The following is a 25214-nucleotide window of genomic DNA, read 5'->3' on the forward strand; positions in this document are numbered from 1 at the left end:
GTTCAGAGCCTGGAGCCTGCTTTGGATTCTGTGTCTCACTCTCTCTCCATCCCTACCCTGCTCTCTCTCCCCTCAAAAAAATAAACATTAAAAAAAAGAAGAAGAAACAGAGACTAACCAACAGAGAGAGTCAGAAATTGCTATGAAGCTCAGAGCTTACACACGGGGTTGGTCATTTTGCAGATGCACTGTAGGTGGTCGACGCTGACTTGAAGTCACCCTGAACTGTCACATCTGTCTGTGAGGGCACTCCTCTCATTTTTATCCCCTAAGCTAAACAGCCCATCTTGGCCATCACAAAATCTGTATCATTTTAGCTATGAGTTGTTCTATTCAGCAGAATTGTATTTCTGTTTTCCTTTCTCTTTATGAGCATCCCCCACTGGCATTGCAGATTGGTTATACATCGGGTTCAAATAAAAATAATAATAATAATAAAAGCAAGCCAGCAATTTCTCTCCAATAGAATATGCTGCATATTTCATGAAATAGAAGCCAGAGGAGTTTTATGATTCCTGAACCAAAACCTTTCCATATCTGAAAACTAAATGGAAGAAAAATACAAAGAGCATCTCACAGAAAAAGAAACCCAATCATTTGCTCTCCAACCTAAGCAAAGTGTTGAAGTCATTAATCGACTTGTGTGTGTGTATGTGTTTCATTATGGACTCATATCCTGCTAATATGCATTTCATAGATTGAGTTCAGTGCTAGTTTCCATGAACATGAATGTACTTACCAGAAAAGGGGTTTTCTTTTCCTACGGACACTTTTTTTTTTTTTTTTAGAACAGAACATCTGACTGGCTCCTGCTCTTAGTTTTGCAATATCTCCCCTCCACTCAATTTTTATTTATATTTCAGGTCACTTCTCTATCATGGTATAGAAGACATTCTGGTCTAGAAAAAAGAGCACTGGACAAGGAGTCTAAGAATTCTGGGTTCCAATGGTGTCTCTCAGCTGTAAAGTTGTATGTTTCCTCCAACCTGATTCATTTTCCAATCTGTAAACAGGGAGACTTCACTATTCTACTACCAGAATCCAATCAATCAAATAGTCACTTTATTTTCCTCAAAACAGTTGCTGAAAAGTACAGTGCCATGGAGGTTTTAGCATGTTATGTGTACCTCACAATTCCCTTCAATTTCTAATAAGCCAAACAAAACAACTTTTGCCTGGAATCCTAAACTGTATCTCTTCCTCCCCATCTCCTGGTTAGGAAAAGGAAAAAAAAAAAACAACAAACAATGGACACTGTTAGAATACTTAAGCCTCAGGAAATTGGTAACAGAGAAGTTTTCATTATCAAAGGGGAGAATTTGGATCTCATTTGAAGGATAAAGTTAACAGCTAACTAACATTACATGCTAACTACTGTTCCAGGCACTTGGGTGTCAATTTCCATAATCTTCACAACAATCTTAGGTAGCAGGTCTGTTATTTTGTAAAGAAAACTGAAGTATAGAGAGGTTAGAGAAGTCAGTCAAGGCCACCAGCTGGCAGGGCTGGAGGAACTGGGGACTGAACCCCGGCAGTCTTAGCACCCAAGTCCAGACTTCCACCCACCTGTTATATCACCTTTTAATGTTATAAATCTCTGCTTATCACAGCTGGTAACAGACAACAGCAGTAATGCTATCTCTGCATACCTGCTTACTGAATATTTTAACAGCGCAAATGGATGTCAACATACTGACCAACACTCTCATCAAGTCGCAAGTGTTCAAAACATCCACCATCAGCCCAATGCCCTGTTGACAACAGAGCAACACTCACTTTATGTTCTCAACATCTGACGCTCGGAAAAACACGCAGCTTGCTTCTACAGAAAGTCTATTCCATTATTCCCTCTTAAGTTTTACAACCACCGTGAAAGACAGCTGGGACTGCCTCTCCACTCAGAGACAGCATAACACAGTGATCAGGGCAGACCCTGGGACCAGGATGCTTGGATTTACTTTTTTTTTTTTTTAAGTTTATTTACTTATTTAGAGGGAGAAAGAGAGTGCAAGCTGGGGAGCGGCAGACAGAGAGGGAGAGAGAGAATCCCAATGCTGTTGTGGCCCAACATGGCAGCTGAAGCCAGGAACCAGGAGATCATGACCTGAGCAGAAGTCAAGAGTCAGAGGCTTAACCAACTGAGCCACCCAGGCATCCCCAGAACTCTTGGATTTAAATCTCTAGTTCTGTACCTTATTTGTTGTGTGACCTTGGACCAGTTACCAAATGGTCCCCCCCCATTTCCTTATCTGTGTGCCCCCCCATTTCCTTATCAATCAAATGGGAATGAGAATATAGCTATTCACTTCCTAGGGTTATTTAAAGATTAAATAAAGGAATGCATGCACAGTACTTAAAAGGGTACCTGAGTGTTAATAAGTGCTCCAAAAGAGCAATTATTCTTATTATTTTTATTAATAAGACAGGTGACTTGCCCAAAATCACAAAGTCAGAAAGTGCGTGGATTGGACCTTGGCCTTCTAATTCCAAAGATTATCCTATCTTCTTAGCAGGACTGCATGCTAGTTACCGTCCTCCTGAAATCCTGTTACATGCCAAAGTGCCCAAATGGGGCAGTTTTCTCTAAAAAATTGCTCAAAGATCACATAGGTAATCTGCAATATTGTCCTCGTTTTGCAAATGACAAAGCTGAGGCTCTGAGAGGTCATGTGACCTATCCTCGATTCCTTAACTCAACCAGTGCACATTCTTTGCCACAGTAAGCCCTCAACAACGATCGGAAGTTCCTGACAACAGCCTTCCATGTAGGCAATTTTTTAAAGTGCCATCCAAAAGACACAAACTGTGATTTTCTTGCTTTGTTAGCTTTATTAGTTTGAGGAAGGGATTAAATTCCTACAAAAACAAAATGTTTGACTTGAGTGAATTATCGAAATGAAATGCTGCTTCCATTAGATGCTTCATCTGCCTGCAGGGTGGCCCCAGGCACCAGAAATCCACCAAATGCAATTTTTAAGAAGGGTACTATCAGGTACCAAAACCAGACACCCACCCACTGAAGGGAAATTACTTTGGAAGGCAAAGGGGAGTGAAGCAGCATATTCCTCTGGGGCCTGGGGAGAACGAGAACAATAAGTGATAGCATCTCTTCCCCGCAGCCTCCCACAATGGTGTATCTTACAACCGAAACATACTGTGGAACAGCTTGTGAGAGGAGCTTCATCAACAATAAGTAATTTTTATTCAGATTTTATTGTTGAATACAATGAACATGATTAAATGTTTCAGATATGCCTATTCAGACCTTAAGCAAACCACCAAGAAAAAAAAAAAAAAAACTACTAAAAATCATCTTCTAAATCTGCTTTAGGAAGAGATTTTAATTGCCAACTTGATGCTTAGAACTGAATTCCCACTGGAGAGCTGCACTGCTCCCAAGAAGACAGTAACACACGTTTGCACTTCCCACCTCGGCCTCTGCTCTCATCCCTGCTGATGCCCTTAGCGTCGCCAAACAGTTACAATGTCAGTCTTTCAAGTCACTGCATTTTGAACTTCCGAAACCTTTACGAGGGCCTCTGTGTATGGAAAAGAACAATAGCGCTTCAAAAGCCATGTCTGTGCGTTCTTCAATACTCCATTTGAATGCTGGGGTTTCAATCAAGGACATCAGCAGACAATTTCTGATTGCTTAGAAGTTGACTTTTATACGGCTTTGATTAGGTTGCCCTTCTCAATAGGAAATCAAGAAAATCTTTGATCCCTTTCAAATTCCAGAATTGTCACCAAGCCTTGTCAGGATAGGAAGTGAAAGAGATGGGGGAGGGGGGTGCTGTGGAGTGTTCGTTCCTACTCCAGCCCAGCTCTCCATCTCTGGCCCCTGAACATCTATCTCCTTGCCCGTGCAATTCAGGGTTCCATCCAGAATCACTCATCATTGAGATAATAAAAACAATGGGTGCTAATTCAGGGGGTGGGGATGGTTTACAATTTTATGGATTTCCTGAAGACCTATAATTGGCACATAAATGTACAAGCGTGAACCGGATAATTAGGGGGTTCTGAACGCAAGCCACCTTTAATTTATATGATTACTTGAAAACATGTTAACTGTTGTGAAGTGTCAGCGGAACCCCCACAAGGCCTTTATTCGAAACTATCAACACTGCGAAAGTGCGTACAACGGGCCAGCAGGAGGGGGGCGGGGGGAGACGCGAGAGCGGATCCTCGCTCGGGTCCCGGTGACTCGCTGGAGCTTCATATTAGCACCCACCTCGGAGGACTTGCTAGCCGGACCGCCCGCCCAGCTCCCGGGCAGCAAAAGACGCACTCGATTCCGCAAGCTTTCCACTTGCCGATTTTTCGAAGGATCTAAGCCCAGGCGTGCGCAGGCCTCCAAATGCACAGGCAGGCACCGACCCACGCCAGCACGCAGCCAAGCTCGCAGACACTCGCGGGAGCGCACAGATGCCCGCGCCGGGGCGCTCTCCGCTCCGAACGCCGCCGAGCCTCCGGCGACAGCCGGAGCACGGTCGCCGAGCGCCCCCGGCCTCCCAACCCCCACCCCATTCCTTCAGACTCTCCCTGCCCAGGCGGAAGTGCCCAGGCCGACCCCCAACAATGAGGACTTGTGCGATGCAGTTGGGGGGAGGCGGGTAGTTTAGAGTGAAACATACACAATCTGGCGGGTTCGGGAGCGACCAAGGCAGGAGCCAAGTGGCATCAGCCTCTGCAGGCAGCTTTCCCTCGTGCCCACCCACTCTTCCCCCACCCCCCGCCCGGGTCACCAGCACCACCATCAAGGGGGGGATAAAAAGGCGCTTTAAAAAGTGCGGAGAAAAGACGCGCCCTCCCACCAGGGGTCACAATAATACTCCGCGGGACGCAACCAGCCGGGGAAGGAGAGTCCAGGCTACAGCAACCACCTCCGTTTTGAAATTTACTTTGTACGCTCATCCCAAGACGCCTTTCCGACGCGCGACACAATCTCCCCCCATCTCGGACTCCAGATCCAGGTTCTCTCGGCGGCTGAGCCCTCCTGTTAGGGCTTCTTTGTGAGCCAAACCACGGCGATTTTAAAGTTTCCCCCGTAGGAAAATAAACAAACCCTGAGCTCTGCTTCCCAGGCACAGCGTGGAGTTCTGAGCAGAAACCAAGAGCGGCGGGCTGGGGAGAAGAGCTATCAGGGTGGCGGGGAGCCTGGGGAGCGGGACGCAGCGGCGGAGAACGGAGTCGACGGAGGACCCAGGAAGGGCTGGGGTCGGGAAGACGCAGGGCCCAGCTCTGAAGGTGTCTGCGAACGGGGCAGGGGTTAGAGGGAGAGACCCGCTTGTTCGACAGGTCGCGGCAGAGCCACAGCTCAGCCGAGCAGTAGGGGAAGGGAGTCCGGCCCTGGGACGCCGCTAGCGACGCAGAGAGAAGGGATAGGAAGCACCGGGGAGGTTTTGGAGTGGGCGAAGGAGGGCTCGTGGGTGGAACGAGCCGGGACCGCAGCAGTGAGGAGGCAGCAGGGGGTCTCCGAGAGACACAAGTGTTTGGGCTGAGGCCGTCTGGAGAAAGGCCGCGCGCGGTCACAAGTAGGGAGGCTGGGGTTGGTGAGAGAGAGCCAGAAGGAAGGAGCAGAGGTCGCCCCTTGTCCCCCAGCAAGAGGAGGGAGCCAGCGGAAAACTGCAGTCTCCATCCCCTCCGCACCCCCAGCCAAACTCCCGCGACGGGCGTCCCAGGAGCCCTCCTCCGCGCCCGGGGCGCCAGCGGAGCCGTCCGGGCGCCCTGTCCCTCCCGGCACCTGCCCGCTTTGAACTCGGGGCTGGGCTTGCCCCCCGCCTCGCCTCACCTCGGCTGGCCGAGAGCATCCTCCTCCGTTGCCGCAGCCGCCCAAGAAGCGGCTCCCCATGCCCGGCGGGCCGCGGCACTCAGGCGCGCTCTCCAGCCCGGGGAAGCCCCGGCGAGCGCCGCGCTGGGTCCATCCTCCCCGGGAGCCACGGGCCCGCGTCAGCGCAGGGGGAGGAGACCGCCCCGCGCGCCGCCCCGCCTCCTCCCGCGGCCCGCGCCCCGCCCGCCCTCGCGCCCGCCCGGCGCCCCGCGGCGCCGCTCACCTGCCGGCTCCCCGGCCGCCCGAGGCGCGCCCCTCGCCCGGGCCTCGCCGCTCCCGCGCCCGTCCCCGCTCCCGTCCGGGCGCTCTCTGCGCCGCCCGAGCGCGCTCGGAGAGCTGAGCCGAGTCGCGGCGGCGACGCGGAGGAGGCAGAGAGAGCGAGCGAGCGGGGGCGCCGCGGTTCGCCGTCGCGCCTCCGGAGCCCTTGCGCTCACCCCGCATCCCCGCGCGGACGGAGGCGAGACGAGCCGAGGGCTTGGGGCTCCCGCCCCGGCCTCGCCGGCCGGGAGCGGATGCGGGAGAGAGGGGGGTCACAGCTCCCACAGTCGGCTTTCACAAAGTCGCCAGCGTTTTTCGCCACCATCGCCACCAGCAGCAGCGCCCGCCCGACCTCCCTCATTCCCCTCTAGTGTCTATTCCTTTATCCAAGCCTCCAAACTTACGCACTCCCAAATATAAAGAGTGCCAGCGGGGGGGAAGCGAGAGGCTGGGGCCGCAGGGCCTGTTGCCCCCTTGCCCCTTCGCGGGAGGGGGCGCTAGTTCCCCGCGGCTACCCCTAGTTAGGCAGCCCTCCGTCTCCGCTGAGGCTTCCCACGCGAAGCTGGGCGGTGGGGGAGGGGGGGGGTGGGCTGGCACCGGTCACGGTCGTGTCGTCTTCAGTCCCAGGAAGGAACTCAACGCCCCTGAGAGCATGTGGGCCGCAGTTTAGCTCCAACTCCGAGTTCCCATCCGCCCTCCCCCCTTGCGTTCTTAGAGTACTCCGGAAAAGACAATCTGCAGACTGGAATACGGGACTGGGACTGGCGCAGGAGAAGGCCCCAGCCAGTACACAGTCCCTTGTTCCCTGCTTAGTTGACAAAGATCTGCCAAACCGCAGAACATACTGTGTCGGTCTGGAAATTCTTCTACCCTGACACTGGGTTCAACTCCAGTCAATGTCTGTTGTGGTGTAACCTATTTCCAGATACCAGAATGCCAGGCGTGGGAGAGAAAAAAGTCAAGTGCTGCCCCCACTGAAGCAGGGAGGGAAAAGGGAAGGAGCAGGCAGGCAACAGTTCCTCACAAAGTTGGTTTTTAGGGGCCACACTCCTGTCCTCCAGCGGGGTAATAATAAAGCTAATGTGGTAGATTTGGGTTTTGTTGTTTGTCAGCCCCCCCCCCCCTTAGCTTCTGTCACTCACCCATGAAAATTTAATGAAGCATTCAGGGTTATTACCCCCAGAGTCAATGGGCTAAAAATATTTAGCCTAATGCACTCCTTGTGGAGCCAATACGTCCATGGCTGGTACATGCAAAGTCATTGAGAGACCCTCCCTTTCTGCACAAAATTCACGACCCATTAAACTTATTCTGTAATAACAGCTTCTGTACAAATGGAAGCCCTAGCAAAAGGAGGCTGTCACGCACCTCCTGAAAAGATAGCAATTTACACAGAGACAAGAAAAATTGGTGAGGTCATTGGCAGGATGCAATCTTGGGAGAACAGTTGATCAGAGGAAACTCCCAGCAAGGTGGGAGGGAGGGGCCACCCTTGGTTCTACTGTTTCTATCCACTTCTGGGTGTGACCAGATCTAGTGGCCAGGAACCAGAGAAAGTCTCTCCAACTTTTCCAAAGTTCTAGAAAGTGGGAAGAGTTGCCACTGAACACTTACAGTTCATTTAGTGGGAAGTTTAGATTCACCGAGCAACTCTATAAAGATGAATAAAACACTTCAGTTTCCTCATCTATAAAGACAAACCTCAGGGGCACCTTAGTGGCTCAGTCCCTTGAGCATCCAACTCTGCATTCCAGCTCAGGTCATGATCCCAGGGTCATGGGATCAAGCCCCTCATGGAGCTACACACTGAGTTTGGAGTCTGCTTGAGATTCTCTCTCTCTCTCTCTCTCTCTCTCCCTTTCTCTTCCTCTGCCCCTCTCCCCTTCTCACGTGTGTGCTCTCTCTCTCTAAAATAAAAAAAAAAATAATTTAAAAATTAAGATTAAAACAAGGTAGACCTCAGTCTGAACTCCATACAAAGAAAACACAAGACATGGACAAATCAGAGAAGTGATGGTTGAAATAGGGGAAGGGAGTATATAAAAATACTATGCGCTTCAGGTGTCTGAGACAAATGTCAGACTTTAGGTAATTGAACACAGGTCTAACTTTTCATTGACTCTACCAAAAACCACTGAAGTTTCTCAAGGCTTTGAGGACAGCCACAGGACATCAAAACCATTTACCTGTATTTTAAGACCCTGCATATCACAGTTATTGCCTTCCCGTCTCCTCCACCTCCTTCTATTTTCCAATGGGGTTAGGATTACGGACTTTGAAGGGAATGCAAAACACTGAGTTGTCCACGTAATGGAAATGGAAGAGGCTCATGTAAAACTCTACCTCTATTCAATGTTGAACAAGGTCCACCACGGAAACTAGGCAAATTCCCGCTAAATCCAACAGGGGCAACAAAATGCAGCTGTTCTCAACTCCAGGCTGGAAGACAGTGTCACATATAGACTAACCACATGCAAGCTGCTCACCAAGGACTTCGTGAAGACATTAGTAGTCTTTTCAGTTAAACCAAACCAAGTCTGAAAGCACTGTTTTAAGTTATCATGCTAAACGTATCAAGAAAGAGCTCATCTAAAAGGGTGTTTTTTTTTCTTTTCTTCTCTTTTAATAACAGTGTCATTTGTACTAAGTGTGGCATAAGGAGAAAAATCAATAAACATTCCTTTATCATCCAACAGCAAAGTACTAAGAACAGCAAAGATCTATGCATTGGTTATTATGTTCCAGACATGGCTCTGGGTGCTTTCCATACATTAACTCATTTCATCGTCATGACAGCCCTGTGAGAGAAATATCCCTTTTAGTTTTTTAAATGTTTGTTTATTTTTGAGAGAGAGAGAGCACAGGAGAGTGAGTGGGGGAGGGACAGAGAGAGAGAGAGAGAGAGAGAGAGAGAGAGAGAGAATCCCCAGTAGGCTCCGTGCTGCCAGCATAGAGCCCGACACAGGGCTCCAAGTAATAAACCATGAGATCATGACCTGAGTGGAAATCAAGAGTCAGACGTTCAACTGACTGAGCCCCCGGGGTGCCCTGAAAAATATCCCTTTCAATGGGTACTGAATAGACTATGGACTTTGGAATCTGATGGCCTGAGTTATTTTTTACAAGTTCCTCACCTTTCTAAACTTCAAAAGTCTCCATTCTACAGTGGTGATACCTGCTTCTTGAGACACCTGCGTGATGAGATTGCTGCAAGCCTTAAGTGAGATAATGTAGTAGACAAGGCTAGCACTAAATATGTCACCCAGCAAATATCGGTCCTCTTTCTAGAATAATGCCAAAATAGTTCATTTTAAATCAATAAGCATTTATGGTGTTCCTTTTACATATCAGGCACTGTGCTAGGCAATGGGAATGATGATAAATCGGAAACAGACCCTGCCTCTGAGGAGCTGTGAGACAATGGAATGAAAAAACCAAGGGCATGGGCAGGCAGGTGGGCACAAAGGAGTTTCATTGAATTTCACATAATTCATCCTAATGCACATGATTCTCAAGCTATGCAGAGAGGCAGCCTAAGTACTGTTTGAGATTGACCCATGATTGAAAACAAAAACAAATGTCAGTAAAAATAAATTCAATTAGCAATAATTACTCCTCCAATGAAAGGAATGAAAAGTAGCTCATTTTTGTGTATTATGTATTGTTTAAAACTCAGTTTATTCCTATAATTTTTTTCCAATATACCTCTCTTTGGGTGAAGTATAATAAAGTTGTGCCATAAGCTCTAAGGGTTTCAAACACGAGTTATTATATAGCCACTGTTTATTAAATAGTTTCTAGTGCTCACAGATGCCAGGAATATGCTAATATTTCTATACACATAAAGCTCTCAGATTAATAAAATTTTGAATAATGTTCAGTAGGAACATTTCTACCAAGCTTACTAGAGACATCATGTGTTCAAAGTACACTAATGTATAGAATGCACAAAATTTCAAAGGTTAATACCTAAAGTATATAATCCTCTTACAGTCCCTTTCATTCAAGTTCATGTTTACACTCAGGTTCCACTTCTTTATTCAAAAAGTGTTTTCTTATTGTTTACTCTATACCAGGCACAACATTAGCCTTTGGCAAGGCAAGAAAACAAAAAGCAAAACAAAACAAAACAAAAACAAAACTTGCTCTTGAGCAATTCATAGGCACATGAAGGAAATATATCATTACACCGCATTCCAATAAATACTATGGTAGTGTTAAGTACAGCATGCTAAGGGAACATCACATACGGGCACTTAACACAGGGTAGGATGTTAAGAAATCCTCATGAAGGAAATGATGTCACCTGGGAAGGTAACTGAATAACCAAAAAAAGCAGGGACAGGTATTTCGGGCAAAGAAAAGAGAATGTACAAATTCTTCCAGGAGGCTGGATGGTGGTGGCTATGGCTGACTCTGGGGAGGCAACATAAATTTTAATGGGTCTCGTTTGCCATGTTCAGGACTTCGGACTTTAGTGTGAAAGGGGTCAAATGTTTTAAAAAGCAGGAAAAAAACATTGTTCACACCTTACATTAACCACATTTCAGGTACTTTTCTTACATGCCCTGAACTCAAGTAAGATATCCAATTGTTATTTCTTTTTTGAGGTCAGAAAAGAAAATAAGTTTCTGAAAGCCTTCATCAAAACAGAGGTCCCTTCTTTTATGATACTGGCCTTCCTGGATTCCAGGGAAAGGTTGTGTGGCAGTATTATTACTGAACTTGACTCTGGTTTACAGTTGCTATAAATAGCACTCCTTTTATTTTTTCCAAGGAGGGGGTGGAGGAGACCAGCAATGCTGCAATTGTATTTATGCCACCAATCTTTTCAACTAAATGCACAATAGAAACAAAGCAGAGAGCTGAAGTGATCATCAAAAGGCTCTTAAGTTCCAACACAAACCCCCAATTTTTTTTCACTCATAAAGTGGATCCTAAGGTGAGGTTAGTGCTTGAAAATAGGGGAAGACTAGAAGCTATCAGAAAATGACTGGTTTCTCATGCTTGGGGAGCATGAGAGCAGGGAGGAATCAGCATACCTTAAGATACAGTATCATGCATTTTGTGGCCACTATATTGAAGGTATGACAGGTACTTGTTTTTTGACTCTCAGCCATTCCTCTGTCTTTGTTAAACATCACTCCGATTTTGTTGGGGAACCATTCCCCCACTCAATGGTATGTTTTTCCCCACTCAGTTTTGGTAGAGCTGACCCTACCTACCTCCAGCTCCAGGGGTAGACAGGAGCAACACACTTCTTGGCCACAGTTCAGGGATGGTCCAATAGGTGACCTGTGTACTTACACTAGAGCAACTGGGGAAAATGCTTTCTCTTTACCACTGGCCTGGAAATTGGAAAGATGGTAAGCCTGTAGCTGTAAGAATCCATCCCATAAGAAAGGTCTTCAGAGAATAAAAGAGAGAGAGAAGAAAACAGGTAAGAAAAATAGAGATTTATGAGAACACTGTTGAATGACTTTGGTTTAGCCATGCCTGAAGCCAACTACCATCCCCCCACCCAGATTTTTCAATTATATGAGCCAAAATGTTCCCTCTATTACTGAAACCAGGTTGGATTAGTTTTCTTTTCCCACTTTTGACGAACACAATTCTATCATACCCAAGTATTGCATTATGAACTTTCTTTATATTAATCCAATTTAATACTTACAGAATCCCCAAAAAGCTATTTGTATATTGTTATACTTGGCCTTATTCAGAGAAAAACACGAATTCACATTGTATAGGTTAAATCAACTCAGAGAGGTTAAATATCTTACCGAAAGTTACACATACTATTGGAAAAGGAAAAATTTAAATACTATTTATAATAGCACATTACAAAATACTTAGGAGTAGATTGAACAAAAGTCATGCAAAGTTTTTGTGCCAAATCTTACAAAGTGTTGATGAAAACAATTAAAGAAGACCCAAATAAATGGAGAACCATACAATGTTCATGGTGTGGAAAACTCGATGTTGATGTCAATTCTCCCCAAATTGAACTATACATTTAGCAAAATCCAAATAAAATTCCCAGCATACTTTTTTAAAGAAATTTCCAAGTTAATTCTAAAATGTATATGGGAATACAAAGGGCCTTAGAATAGCCAAAACACTCCTGAGAAAGAAGGGAAAATTTAGAGAGCTTATCCTACTTGATTTCAAGACTTACTAAAAAGCTGCAATAATTAAGACAGTATGGTCTTAGCATGAAGGATAGATAAAGTAATCAGCAGAACATCAGATAAAATCCAGAAACAGACCAACACATATGTGGTCAATTGATTTTTTTTTTTTTTTACAAAGGTGTCAGTGCAATTCATTGAGGAAAGGAAAGTCTTCAAAATATGGTATTGGAACAATCATATGGAAAAAATTAATCTCAATCCCTTCCTTATACCATGTATAGAACAAAATACATTCACTAAAATAGTAAAGATTCTAAAAGAGAATTATAGAGTCTATCCTAATGATTTAGAGGTATGCACATATTTCTTAGAAGACCAAAAAAATCATTGAACATAAAAGAAAAAATGATAAATTAGACTTTATCAAAATGCAACATATGTGATGTTCAAAAGACAGCATTAAGAAAATCAATGGCAAACCACAAACCTAAAGAAAATATTCAAAATACATATCTGACAAAGGGCTTAAGTCTAGAAAATACAAACAACTCCTATTAATTAATAATGAAAAGATAAACAACCTAATTAAAATGGACAAAATGCTTGGACACTTTACCAAAAAAAAGAGAAGATATATTGAATAGCCAATAAGCACATGAAAAGGTGGGCAACATCGTTGATCACAAAGAATATGGAAATAAACCATAATGAGATATCACTCCACAAACACTAAAAGGGCTAAAATTTGGAAGTCTGACAACATTCAATACCGGTGAGGATACAGAACTCTCACATGTTTCCAATGAAAATGTACAACAATGTCACTGTGTTGGAAAATGACCTGGCACTTTCTTATCAAGTTAAGCATACATCTACTCTTTGGGCATTTATAGGTATTCCACTCCTAGGTATTTACTCCTGAGAATAAAACACGTACACACACACTTATACACACATGTACACACAAATAAACATATATACTAGAAACTTTATTGCAACTTTACTTGTAATAGGTCAAACTGGAAACAACACAATGTCTTTCCACAGTAGAAGGGATAAATAAGTTGTAGAATAGTCATACAATGGAATACTACTACGCAAGAAACAAAATAAACTACCGATAACTACAGCAACACGGACAAATCTTTTTCAAACGTTGAATGAGAGAAACTAGAAGAACACTGTCATGATTTTGTCTATATAAGGATCAAGAACAGGCAAGATAAATCTATGACGAGATAAATTAGAACACTGGTTGCCTCTGTGGAGGGGGATTGTCTGGAAAGAGGCACAAGGTACTTTCTGGAGTAATGGAATATACTATATCTTTAATGTAATGTTGGTTATATAGGCAAATACATTTGCCAAAACTGGCAATCAGACCCCACGATCCTTATGGGAACCCCTCCATTATGGCCCAACACAGCTATTTGTGCTAATGTTGCAAGTCCTGAATAAAATGTTGTACTCTCAACCAAAGAGTACTCTCTGTCATATAAGTATGGCACTACCAAAGCAATGAATGCGTGTGTGTGTGTGTGTGTGTGCGTGTGTTTTAAGTATCCTTTAAAGAACATTAATGCAAGAATGGTTAGGCCAACATAGAGTTCCCCTCACAAAATGAAGGTACTATCTAGCAATGCTGTGGGTATCACCAGAAGGTAAAGAATTTCCTGGCACAAGAGTAAATCAAATATAGGTTGGATGATGGCTTAGCAAGAATGGGATAGAGAAATCCAAGCTTCAGATGATGGAAGTAAACAGGGGAAAGGAAATCTTGAGCAGTAAGACCTTTAAATTCTCCTTCTAAACCCCAACAGTTTATGATTCTTTGAAGGGTTCTCAAAAAGCTCTGAAACCATAGTGATACTTCAAATGGGTCTCTTCTCCAACATCCCAGAAAGCCAATGAGAGGCTATAACTCGACCCTGGAAGGCCTAGCCTGTGTGGTTGAATCTGGATGAAAACCTCACAAGGAAAAAGTCACCACTCTTTCCTGGAAATGTACTGATGCAAATCACACTTTATAAAATATTTTTTTTTAAATAAAAAGAATGTAATTGCTCACTGAATTGTAATATGAATGCAAATTAACTTACTGTAATTATACTGTGCAATTTTCTACTTTAAAAACTTAGAAAATGGAAGAGACCTGATAAGTAATTTGAACTGTAATTCTTCATTGCGTTCCTTCATTATGCAATGGTTACCATAAGCAATTTGCTCTGTTTTAATGTAAAATGTTTTTACTTCATACCTTTACCTTGGCAGGACTCAAACGAGACCATTCAGTATATACAAATACCCGTTTTCCCCCCACAAGTACATTGTAGAAATAATCGAGATTAAATTAATACAGCACAAGGGAATTTGTGAGAGATTCTTAAATATATTTTCACTTTGGAACATTTAGCACATTAAGTATCTCTCTATCCTATATCTGCAGTGTGTTTTAAATAATCAGGGGATTCCTCACCAAATAGGAGTCGGATGACCAGCATTCATGCTTTAGTGGCAAGGCTTTGGTATAGAAGTAAAGAAAATGGGTTTAGTCTCAGCCCTGCCAGTAATTAATTGTGTGACCTTCCACATGCTGGCCCTCAGTTTGCGCATATGTAAATCAAAAGGTCTGGCTACGTGATTTACAGCCTCCATTCTAGCCCTTACAATCCAAGACTGCTCTGTTGTCACTCTTTGCTTTGCATTGTTTAAGCAACATGAGTGACAGTAAATGAATTTCTTATTTAGAGTTAATGACTGTCTGAATGAACCACAAGCCCTCTGGTTCAATCATTCATTGCTAAAGAATGTCTAACGCAAAGATCGTCTGTGATGATGCCAATGTAAAAAAATAATAATTACCTCTTTCATGCTAATAATAATTTGCATGTGTAGTTCCCTCGGTGTGGTTTCTGTTAACGGCAAGGAGAACATACAGAGAGCCGGGGATCTCATTAAGCAGCAGCACAGTGTAATGGAAAGAGAGGTAGGTAAAGCTTGGAATCGTGAGACTTTGGTATTTCCTTTGGCTAATAACCATACAAGGCCTCAGTAATTTCATCTTTTAGACTGGGTGCCCTCAGCTACTTTCCTGGATGTTCTTAGGATCAAGCACATAATGAATGGAAGAGACATTTGGTCACCTGTATTTGTAAATGTCTCATTTAATGCTCTCAGCAACCCTGTGAAGGAAATGATCCTCTATTATCTCTATTTTCCAGCACACACACACACACACACACACACACACACACACACACACACTCACACTCACACCTACACAAAAGTAAAAGTAAGAGAAATTAAGTAATTTCTCTTAATTGTCTCTTAATTGTCAGGGCCACAGCCCATGACACTTGTCTGGCCTTTCTATTCAGAAGGGATAGTAACATCTCTTCACCTTCTGAATTCCCATATCTAGGTAATTCTTTTTTTCTCTCAACATATACGATCTTCTTAGAAAAAGGGAACTCTTTCATCTTTGAGCAACCAACAGTACCATGAACCTCTATTCCTCAGCTATAAAAATGCAATAAAAGTGCTCTAAAGGACACTCCTTAGTTCGCTCTTTGGATCTCATCTCACCCATACCCACCCCGTTTGTCTTTTCCTAAAAATCCAATTCCAATTTGGAGAAGTATGTGATTTCTCAGAGGTGCTGTCTGTACCTTAGCTCTTGACTGGAACACATGACCTAAGCGAAACCACTCAGCACCCCCTGAATCACCACTCTGGTAGTGACCAGAGTGGTGGTTCAGGGGTTGGCAGAAACCCTATCCAATCAGACTTTGACTGGAAAACAGAAAGCAATTAAAAACAAAAATCCTGTAGACCAGGAAGCAACAGTGTAGGCTCCTAAAGGGAATGGACCTTATGATGAAGCTGGATCCAAAGAGGTCAAAGCAGAGAGACCAAAAGAAATCATCCTGTCATATCATGGAGTCACTGTCTAAAGGCAGCATTACATTAACAATAATATGATCCAATATATCATTTTGATCATATAAGCCAGCATTGTTCGTAGTTTTTGTTACTTCTACCAATACCGTGCCCTCAATGTAATGAAGTCATGAATGAGAAATTGTAAAGGCTACACAATCATAATATTTAATAATGGTGATTAGGACAACAATGACATGATGATGGAGTGAAGGAGATGAATGCCTTTCAACAAACATGGCTCCGGAATTTCATGTAGATCAGAAATTTCTGTCACTTGTAAAAAAAATAAAATTAGTTCATTTTACTGTGTTTCATCTAGATTCATTTTATGATCTTCTTCTAGCAGCATACTCTTATTTATTCCTGATCAAACCATAAAGATGATATATCTTTTCTTGACCATGTCTTCTACATGCTTGCCTCCATTCTTTCACTCATGCTATTTCCTCCTCCAGGATTACTTTTCCCCATTCCCATTTACTGAAATCTTTCCCAATGTGTAGGACCCAGTTTAAATGAAGCCCCCCATCTTTCTCCCTTTTGATTCCTTTATATATTGTGCTTACTTATAACCCTGATCCCTGCCATGTGTTGGAGCCATTTTTCACATGTCTGGACCCCCCATAAAGACTATAATCTCTTAGAGTAGATGCTAAGCTCCTTATAAACAGCAGAGAGAAAGAGATGTATGTGACACCTGTCACTGCACTAATTTCAAGGGTGATTCAACTGATGTGCCTGTAATTCCACCAATGAATAGTCATCAATCAAAAGCATATAAGGAGCACCTTATGAAGGATGGAAAGTCTTTATAACTAGGAATGCTTAGACTTTGATCTAACTGGGAGTTATGAAAAAGGGCAGGAGTGTGGATGACAGAGAAGGGAGGGAAGGAAGGGAGAAAGGGAGGGAGGAAGGGAGGGAGGAAGGGAGGAAGGCAAGAAGGGAGGGAGTAAGGAAGGGAGGAAGGGAAGGAGGGAGGGAGGGAGGAAGGAAGGAAGGAAAGGAGGGAGGGAGGGAGGAAGGAAGGAAGGAAAGGAGGAAGGAAGGAAGGAAGGAAGGAAGGAAGGAAGGAAGGAAGGAAGGAAGGAGTCATTTCAATCTGGTTCCAGGTGCTATCATTTGTTCTCTCATCTGCACAATTGAATCACATTATGAATCCCTCTCTTAGGGGCATTTGTTTAATGCTTGTCCCATCGACAGACTTAAAGCCACCACTGTAGTTTCCTTGTGCCTCTTTTTCCTATAGCCAGCCCTCCCCCATCCATGTCAATTTACCTCCAACATGTAACTCAAATCTGTTCACTTTCATCATCTCTTCTGCCATCACCTTAGACCCAGCTACATGATCTCTGGCCTAGTATTGCCTTTTCCCCTGTTTTTACTCTTGCTTCCCTGTGACCCATGTTCCACATATTAGCTGCAGTACTATTTTAGAAACATCATTCAGATTTTCCCATTTAAAACATATCAATGATTCCTCATTGTATTTCAATTTCCACAAGTCTTCATAAAGGCTTTCAAGTTCCTCCATGATCTGACCCAGCCTCAACTCACTCCACTCTCCCCATGCTTATTATACTCCAGTCACAGTGGCCTTCATTCATTTCTACACAACCTCATGTCAAAGCCTTGGCAAGGAATATTCTATTTGCTTGAAATGGTATCTTCTCACCTCTCCAAAAGCTTCTCCCCAGGGCCCAGTTCCTATACATTCATTGATGCTAGCGTAACTGTTACTTGTTTAGAGGTCTGACCTTACTCCCATCCTTCATGAGGTTCCTTTGTTAAAATAATTCAAAACACCCTGTAATTTTCCTTCAGAGACCTAATTACAATTTAAAACTGTGGGGGATAAGCTTAGGAATCCCCTGAGCTTACACCAATGGGTTAACAAGGCATAAACAAATACAAAGCCATAGGAGGTTCACACCCGAGTTTGGGTAAACAAGAAAAGGCAACCAAGAATAGGGAGGTGCAAAGGCACCCCAGAATAGAGAGAAGGTTTAGAGCCCCCAGAATAGAAAGAGAGGGACAAAGGCCCAAAAATAAGGGCACAAAGGTGCCCAATACATACGTATATGAAATAAACAAGATTAGGTATTCAAGGTGGAAGCACCCCCAATTTAGTACTATAGGAGAAAGCTGCTATCACAGGAAGAAAGGACCAAGTTAGCTAAACAGGGAAATTGGGCTGTAGACCACTGCGCTGCAGGTGTAGCAGCCCAGAGTGGAGATGATTAACAAAAGAAAAGGTGCCTGAGTTTATTTCCCCTACCTGTCTCATCCCTGAGGCTAGCTAAGGTAAATGGAGGTGATGCCTCATGTCCACTGTAAACAACCTTCCTCCCAACTGCCCGGCCCCCAGATTTTGTTTTGTATGAACCCAACCCCCTAACCCCAAATATCTTCAAGATGCCCCTTCCCTCACGTCCACAAGTTAATGTTCACAGATTCAGTCTCTTTGCACACGTCCATTGCCATGTTTATAAGCTTTCTGATCCTAATAAAAATGGGGCAAGGGGCCTTATTTGGGGTTCTTGTCTTTTCCTGGTCATTAGCCATCTCTCACTTTCAGTCTTGCATCCCACTCTTTTGCTAGACAAGAGAGAACTTTAGACCCAGAGTCTATGACATAAAACTATCTATGTATAACCATATATGAAGTATAATTATATTTTATAAGTGTATTTTGGTTTAATGTCTATTTACCCTAGTAGACTATAAGCTCCACAAGGGCAAAACAATGTTTTTGTTTGTTTGTTATTTTTGTGTTTGTTTGGTCACATAGTGGGTTGAATGGTGGTTCCCCAAAATATATGCCCATGACTTAATCCCCAGAATCTGTGAATGTTACCTTATTTGGAAAGAATCTATGTAGCCTTTGTATCTCAAATTGGGATGTTGATATGAGAAGATAATCCAGGATTATACAGGTGGGTCCTAAGTAGAATAAAAAGTATCCTTATAAGACACACACAAGGGAGACACAGAGAAGAGCAGGTAGTGTGACCACAGGGGGAGAGATTGGAGTGAAGTTGCCACAAGTCAAGGCACAAGAAACTGGAAAAGGAAAGGAAAGGAAAGGAGTGGAGTCTTCCCTAAAGCCCCTGCAGGGAACACAGCTGTATGGACACCATGATGTTAGACTTCTGGCCTTCAGAAATATGAGAGAAGAAGTATCTTTTGTTTTAAGTCACTATCTTTATAGCAATTTGTTACAGCAGCCCTAATAAACTAATACAGTCACCTACATATTCCTGTATTACTTACATTGCTGAGTGCTGACCAGTGATTATGGGCTGAACGAATACATGAGCATTCATAGGGCAAAGATACACATGTCCATCATTGTATACTGGATCTTTCCATAGTGAACCGAACACAGTAGGCCCTCAAATTATTTATTAAATTTCATTTTATAAAGATATAGGCATATGAAACATTTAAAGCTTAAATATGCAAAAGAAACTTACAGATGTAACTAGACAGCCTTCTTCTTTTATAAATGGTAACTGTAGAATTGAAAAAGGTTATCTGACTTACCCAAGGTCACTAGCAAGCTCAGGCTGAGGGAAATTGCATTTATTTATGTATTTCCTATATCAACATCTACTAGAGTATCTTCCCTAAGTACAGTTACATCATTCTAATTAAAATCATTTGATATGTTGCTGCTGTCTTTAGTCAGACTCCAGCATTCATTGTCATTAAACTAGTTAGTATGTGTAGTTCTGTACTGATAATGAAAGAAATATTGAACTAAATCCCAAGAATTGCAAGATAAAAATTTTATCCATTCAAATTCCAAGGAATCCAAGAGGGAATATCAACACTAGACAGACATTTACTATTACATTTTACTTGATTTAATTATGATTTCATTACTGGTATTCAAATATTTAAGCAGCTTATCAGGCATTATCTCTTCATTTAACAATTTACCCCAAAATATATTAAAATGCATAGAATAAACCAACTCACTTCAGTACTAAGGTCTTTCCCACTTAATTTTTGACTTAGGGTTAACTCCACTTGAGGAGTCTCTAATGATTATGGCTTAAATTTAACGTTTTCCCATATATTACCTGTGCATGGCAGAAAAGATTCTATATGCATCTGTCAGCAGCAAAGGAGTATCTTGAATCGATCTTTCTTTCCTTCCTCTTCCCCTGTATGGGAACACAATATAGCTCTGGAAATTTGAATTTCTGTATTTATTTCACCAGATCTGATTGCATGATCTTTGGCAACTAGCAAAACCTTTTGTGCACCACTCACCCATTCACATATCCAGCCACTCGGGCACTAATTCCATAAGTATTAATGTGAACCTATATCATCTGATTCCAAGACACATGTGCTTTTTTGTCACTGTGTCCCCAATCATTCCATCCTCAGTGTAGATGCACCATTAATACCTGTCAATAAAATGAACTGTACAATGACTGCTAGAATCTGGTATGTTATTTCCTTTGGATTTATTACATGTGGCTAAATTTGGAGAATCCCATTGTAGGCAGAGGAATCCCAAAGGTCATTTAGTGAAGTTCCCAGCTGTAGACTGATTTTTAATTACACACACCTATGTAACTTTATCCATTATATCTTTAAATATCCTTGGGACTGGAGCCTTTAAAATCTCCCTCGGAATCTATTTCTCTGAATAACCATGCACGGTTCCATTTATAGAGTCCATTTTTTAAAAATCATTCACAAGTTCATCTATTAAAAAACAAAACAAAACCTGAGTGTTTTCCATGTGAATGAAAAACCCTGTGGTAGGCGTTGATGATAAAGAAATGAAAGACAGGTGCTGTTCCAAAGTAACGGAGTAATGGGAGAGAAAGATAAGTAAACAGGTAGATTTTTAAAATAGTGCCCTAAGTGCTATAACACAGGTAACTACTGAGTGCTTTAAATGCCTCCCTACCTCCCCAGATAGAGGTGTTTAGAGTGGGAAAGTGATCAGCAGCTTCCAAAGAAAGCTGTGAGTCCATTAGGACAAAGGTCATCCCATGCCTTAGCCACTCAACCCACCAGATTCTTCACCACTCAAAGGTTTTCTCCAACTAATTCCTTTCTAGTGACACAGATCACCCTGTTAAGATTCTCAAAGAAGTTCCAAAGAGAGAAATCCTTATGAAGATTTATCTCTCTCTGGGCAACCATGTGGCTACTGCCCAGATGCGATATAACTATTGTGCCTTTATTTGTGCTCACATTTGCACTCAGTTTGTTACAGCCTCAGTGTATTTCATTAGTTTCTAGGGGAGGATTTGCTCCTTCTGCAGGCTTTATTTTCAGGGAGGTTACGAAAAAACCAGCTTCCCAGAGAAAAATACTGTATGATGATTACATATTGTGAAACCCAGGTCTGATTATATCATGCTCCTATTTAAAATCATTTAACTGCTCTCCAGTGCCTACTGGAGAAAATCGAGTGTCTTTAATCTGGCATGGGGAACATCGATGGTGAGCACTTGTACACTCTGTAGCAGTATCCCTTATCAAGAGGACATCACACATCAGAGGCCACCAGGCAGAACCCCTTTAGGTTATGGCCAGACGACTCATTGAAGGGGTCAGTAGAGAAGTGATAAGAGCTGATCTACATTTTTGGAAGCTTATTCTACATTCCCTGAATAAAGTAACTTTGCAGCAAAATTCATGTATAACTCCACTTGCTTCCTCAATAATGAGACAGACCACAAATTAGGAAGCAGAAAACAGGGAACAAAAATAAGTAAAAAAAAAAAAAAAAAAAAAAACATTTGCATAGCACTTCCTTAAAAACACACCTACGAAGGATTCCAGGACGTTTACCATTACTTCCGTTAAAGCATCCATCTGAAGGTTTGCAGTCAGCTTCCTGAGTTACCCCAGTAACAATCCATTAAGTATTCTCTTGGCAAATGCTAAATTGGCCAATAGTTTGTAAAAACAACACTCTGTGTCCCAGCCATTGTGCACGGTTGCACTGGGGTGAATATGTGAATTATTGTAAGTGTATGTATATAGTTATCATCATACTTTTCTGCACCCATTTATGAAGTGTGGCTTGAATTCAGTGATCTCATTTTTTTTTTTTGCTTTCTGAAAAAATAAAATACAGAATGCAAAAAGCTCAAGCCAGTTAAGAAATGACACAACTACTCTTCTCCACGAGGCAATAAACTAGTTATACGAGAAACACTTTCCAGTTACTTGAAGAGTTAGATTCAAAATAACCCAATCTGTAACTAATAACATTTCTGTATTGTATGAGTATATTAAAATAATCATTGGATTTGTCTCCTTTGATGAATTAATTAACTCAATAGATATTTATTGAGCATCTCTTAGACATGACAAAAAGTGCTGCCTAAAGAAAGTAGGTATTACCTTGCCTTCAAGGAGCAGGGTATTTACATTTATTGTGAGGTCTCAGTCGCATAAAATAAAAACCCATACAGGGCACAATTTGATCTGTCTTATTCCCTCATGCTATCAAGCCAGTACACACACACACACACACACACACACACACACTCACTACACTACACTGATTAAGAATTGGCCTCACTCTATTATTGACCCCCATTCTAAATCACTAAGCTTCATGTACTTTATGCTCCAAATGTTAGGTCCTTATCATCCCACTTCTGGCCTTAAGGTTCATTTTCCATAGGAACTTTTATTCACACTTTTTTTTTCTTTTGCTCTACTTCTGAGTACGATTTTGATTCCTCTTGAGCCAACAGCAGCTCCACTTGTCTTGGATAAACATTTTGCCATCTGAGGTGGGGTCCAGAGGACTTGGTGGGTTCAGGAAGGGAGGGACAACTCTTCCCACACCACCAGGTTATAACAAGGCCCCATGTACCAGTCCAACGTAACAATCCTGCATTTCAAAGGAGAAATGTATAAATACAAGAAATTGGATCAACCATGAATCCTAAGTCAGGATTCTACTTGTTCTATGGTAATATAAAATTACTGAAGTATCACATTAAAATCATGACTAAGGACACAATCTAGGTGTGCCATCTTGTGAACATCCCTACTGCCACCATATCAGCTAGAGACCCCACCCCCATTTTAGCTTTACTATTTTAGCTTCCTTTGGACCTGATTGCATAAATGGTTCCCAGGCAGAGGGTGGATTATTTAGGTACCTTCAGAGATTCTTTTTCAATCTGACTGATGGCTGTGAAACTCTTTTCAAATATGTCATTTAGTTTCTTTTTTTTTTTCACTCAGCTTATGAAAATATGATATACTTGACACAACTTGCTGTATCTGTTAGGTTGAATTTATTGATTCTAGAATTATTTAGTGTTAAATATATGACAGGTTTTGTAACCAACCACTGGGAATACAATAGCCAACTAGATAGCTATGATCCCTTCCTTTAGGAAGCTTATTATCCTGGAGTAAAAGACATGTTGAATATTAGGTTCATGGATATATTCCAGGTAGTGTTTCACTAGGGCCTTCTAGTAGAGGTCCCTAAACAAAGATTGTGATAGCTCTTTATGCCTCTAAGATTCTTTCAATAGGAGAAACGTGCTTGCAAATCACTCAGCAGAAGGATAAGACTGAAATGTAAACAAGTAAGGGAGAGAGGCCACGCTGCCTTAAATTCACACTAAAGTATAAATGACCGACATTGGATATTGTTTATGAATAAAGCTCTTAACGGAGAAAAGGTAAAGAGGAAGATACACTGGGTTTTCAATTAGAGGAATCATGGAAGAAAGAAACCTGGTGTTAGGAGGGGAGAAATTGCCTCCTGAATAATCTGGTTTATGCGGAGTCCTTTGTGCGTATGTATATACACACACATATATGTGATGAAAATAAGAGTAAGTTTGGAATCAAAAGTTCTGGGTTCTTGTTTGGGCTCAACCACCTCACTCTGGGCTCTGAGAAAGGTCTCTAATCTCTTTGGGATTTAAATTACTTGTTTTTAAAAAAGGGATAACATATTCTGCCCTAACACCTCACAAATTTATTGGGAAGGTAATATTGATCATACACATGTAAAGTGTTAATAGGGCAAGAACACTGTTCTACTGCAATGGAGATCTCAGATTATCTCCAAAACATGAATGAAACAGTGCAAGCTGGGGCACTGATTTAAAGTAATTGGACCAATCTTTGTCGGTCCAGTTACAAAATTCTACCCTCAGACTTTAAAACAATGATTTTTAATTTACCTGAAGCTATGCTTCCAGATTAACTGGTTAATAATAACCGATTAATCACTGATAATTCCTTTATGCCTTTCAAAGAAATTATTGTGTCACAGGGCTTATCTCACACTTTTGAAATAAATGTGTTCCAGTAGGAGTGGCTGGTTTCTGTTATCCAATTGGTGCATGGTTAACATATGTGATATATATTTCACTTAAAAATTTGTTAATATTTATTTATTTTTGAGAGAGAAAGAGAGAGAGAGAGAGAGAGAGAGAAGAAGAAGAAGAAGAAGAAGAAGAAGAAGAAGAAGAAGAAGAAGAAGGCGGCGGCAGAGAGACAGAGGGAGACACAGAAGCTGAAGCAGGCTCCAGGTTCTGAACTGTCATCATAGAGCCCGATGCGGGGCTCGGACTCAGGAACTGCGAGATCATGACCTGAGCTGAAATCAGATGCTTAACTGACTGAGCCACCCAGGCGCTCCTGTATATTTCATTTAAAATACCATAATGCTTTTTAAACAATTATGCTTTTTAAAGGATGTATTGTTTCATTTTATATTAGTCACTATTTAATTGTGGGTCATGAAACCCAATGGACTCATTAAGTCCTCAGGCCAGCACTCATGACAAGTCTCTCCTCCTTGCTTTGGATATATCAGCTAATTCTAGACCCAGATTCCACCAGGACCATGCACTTTCCAGACATGCCTCTGCATTCACCCCATTTTGGTAGCCCCCCACTTGCCCTCTTGTCAGCTCCCAGTCCTCGCTGAGAGGTTAATTTACTGAGGAACATAGAAGTTAAGCTTCTGCCCACAGACACATGGAAAAAGGTGAACCTCTAAGATTTGAACTTAGATAGCGAAG

The 25214-nt window shown here is 42.4% G+C and overlaps 1 protein-coding gene across 21 annotated transcripts in view; it reads right to left on the reverse strand.

Moving 5' to 3' along the window:
• Nucleotides 1-25214, reverse strand: part of DAB1 (DAB adaptor protein 1) — a 1138859-nt gene that overhangs the window by 405930 nt on the left and 707715 nt on the right. For 3 of the 21 annotated variants that reach the window (XM_045477553.1, XM_045477558.1, XM_045477559.1), the window contains exon 1: nt 5795-5948. The exons of the other annotated variants lie outside the window; for them this stretch is intronic. The gene's annotated coding sequence lies outside the window, so the exon portion shown is untranslated. Of the gene's footprint in view, nt 1-5794; nt 5949-25214 lie in introns of those variants that run through there. 21 annotated transcript variants of the gene reach the window in all.

The sequence above is a fragment of the Leopardus geoffroyi genome, chromosome C1, assembly GCF_018350155.1.
Source record: "Leopardus geoffroyi isolate Oge1 chromosome C1, O.geoffroyi_Oge1_pat1.0, whole genome shotgun sequence".
In the NCBI taxonomy this organism is placed as follows: Eukaryota; Metazoa; Chordata; class Mammalia; order Carnivora; family Felidae; genus Leopardus; species Leopardus geoffroyi.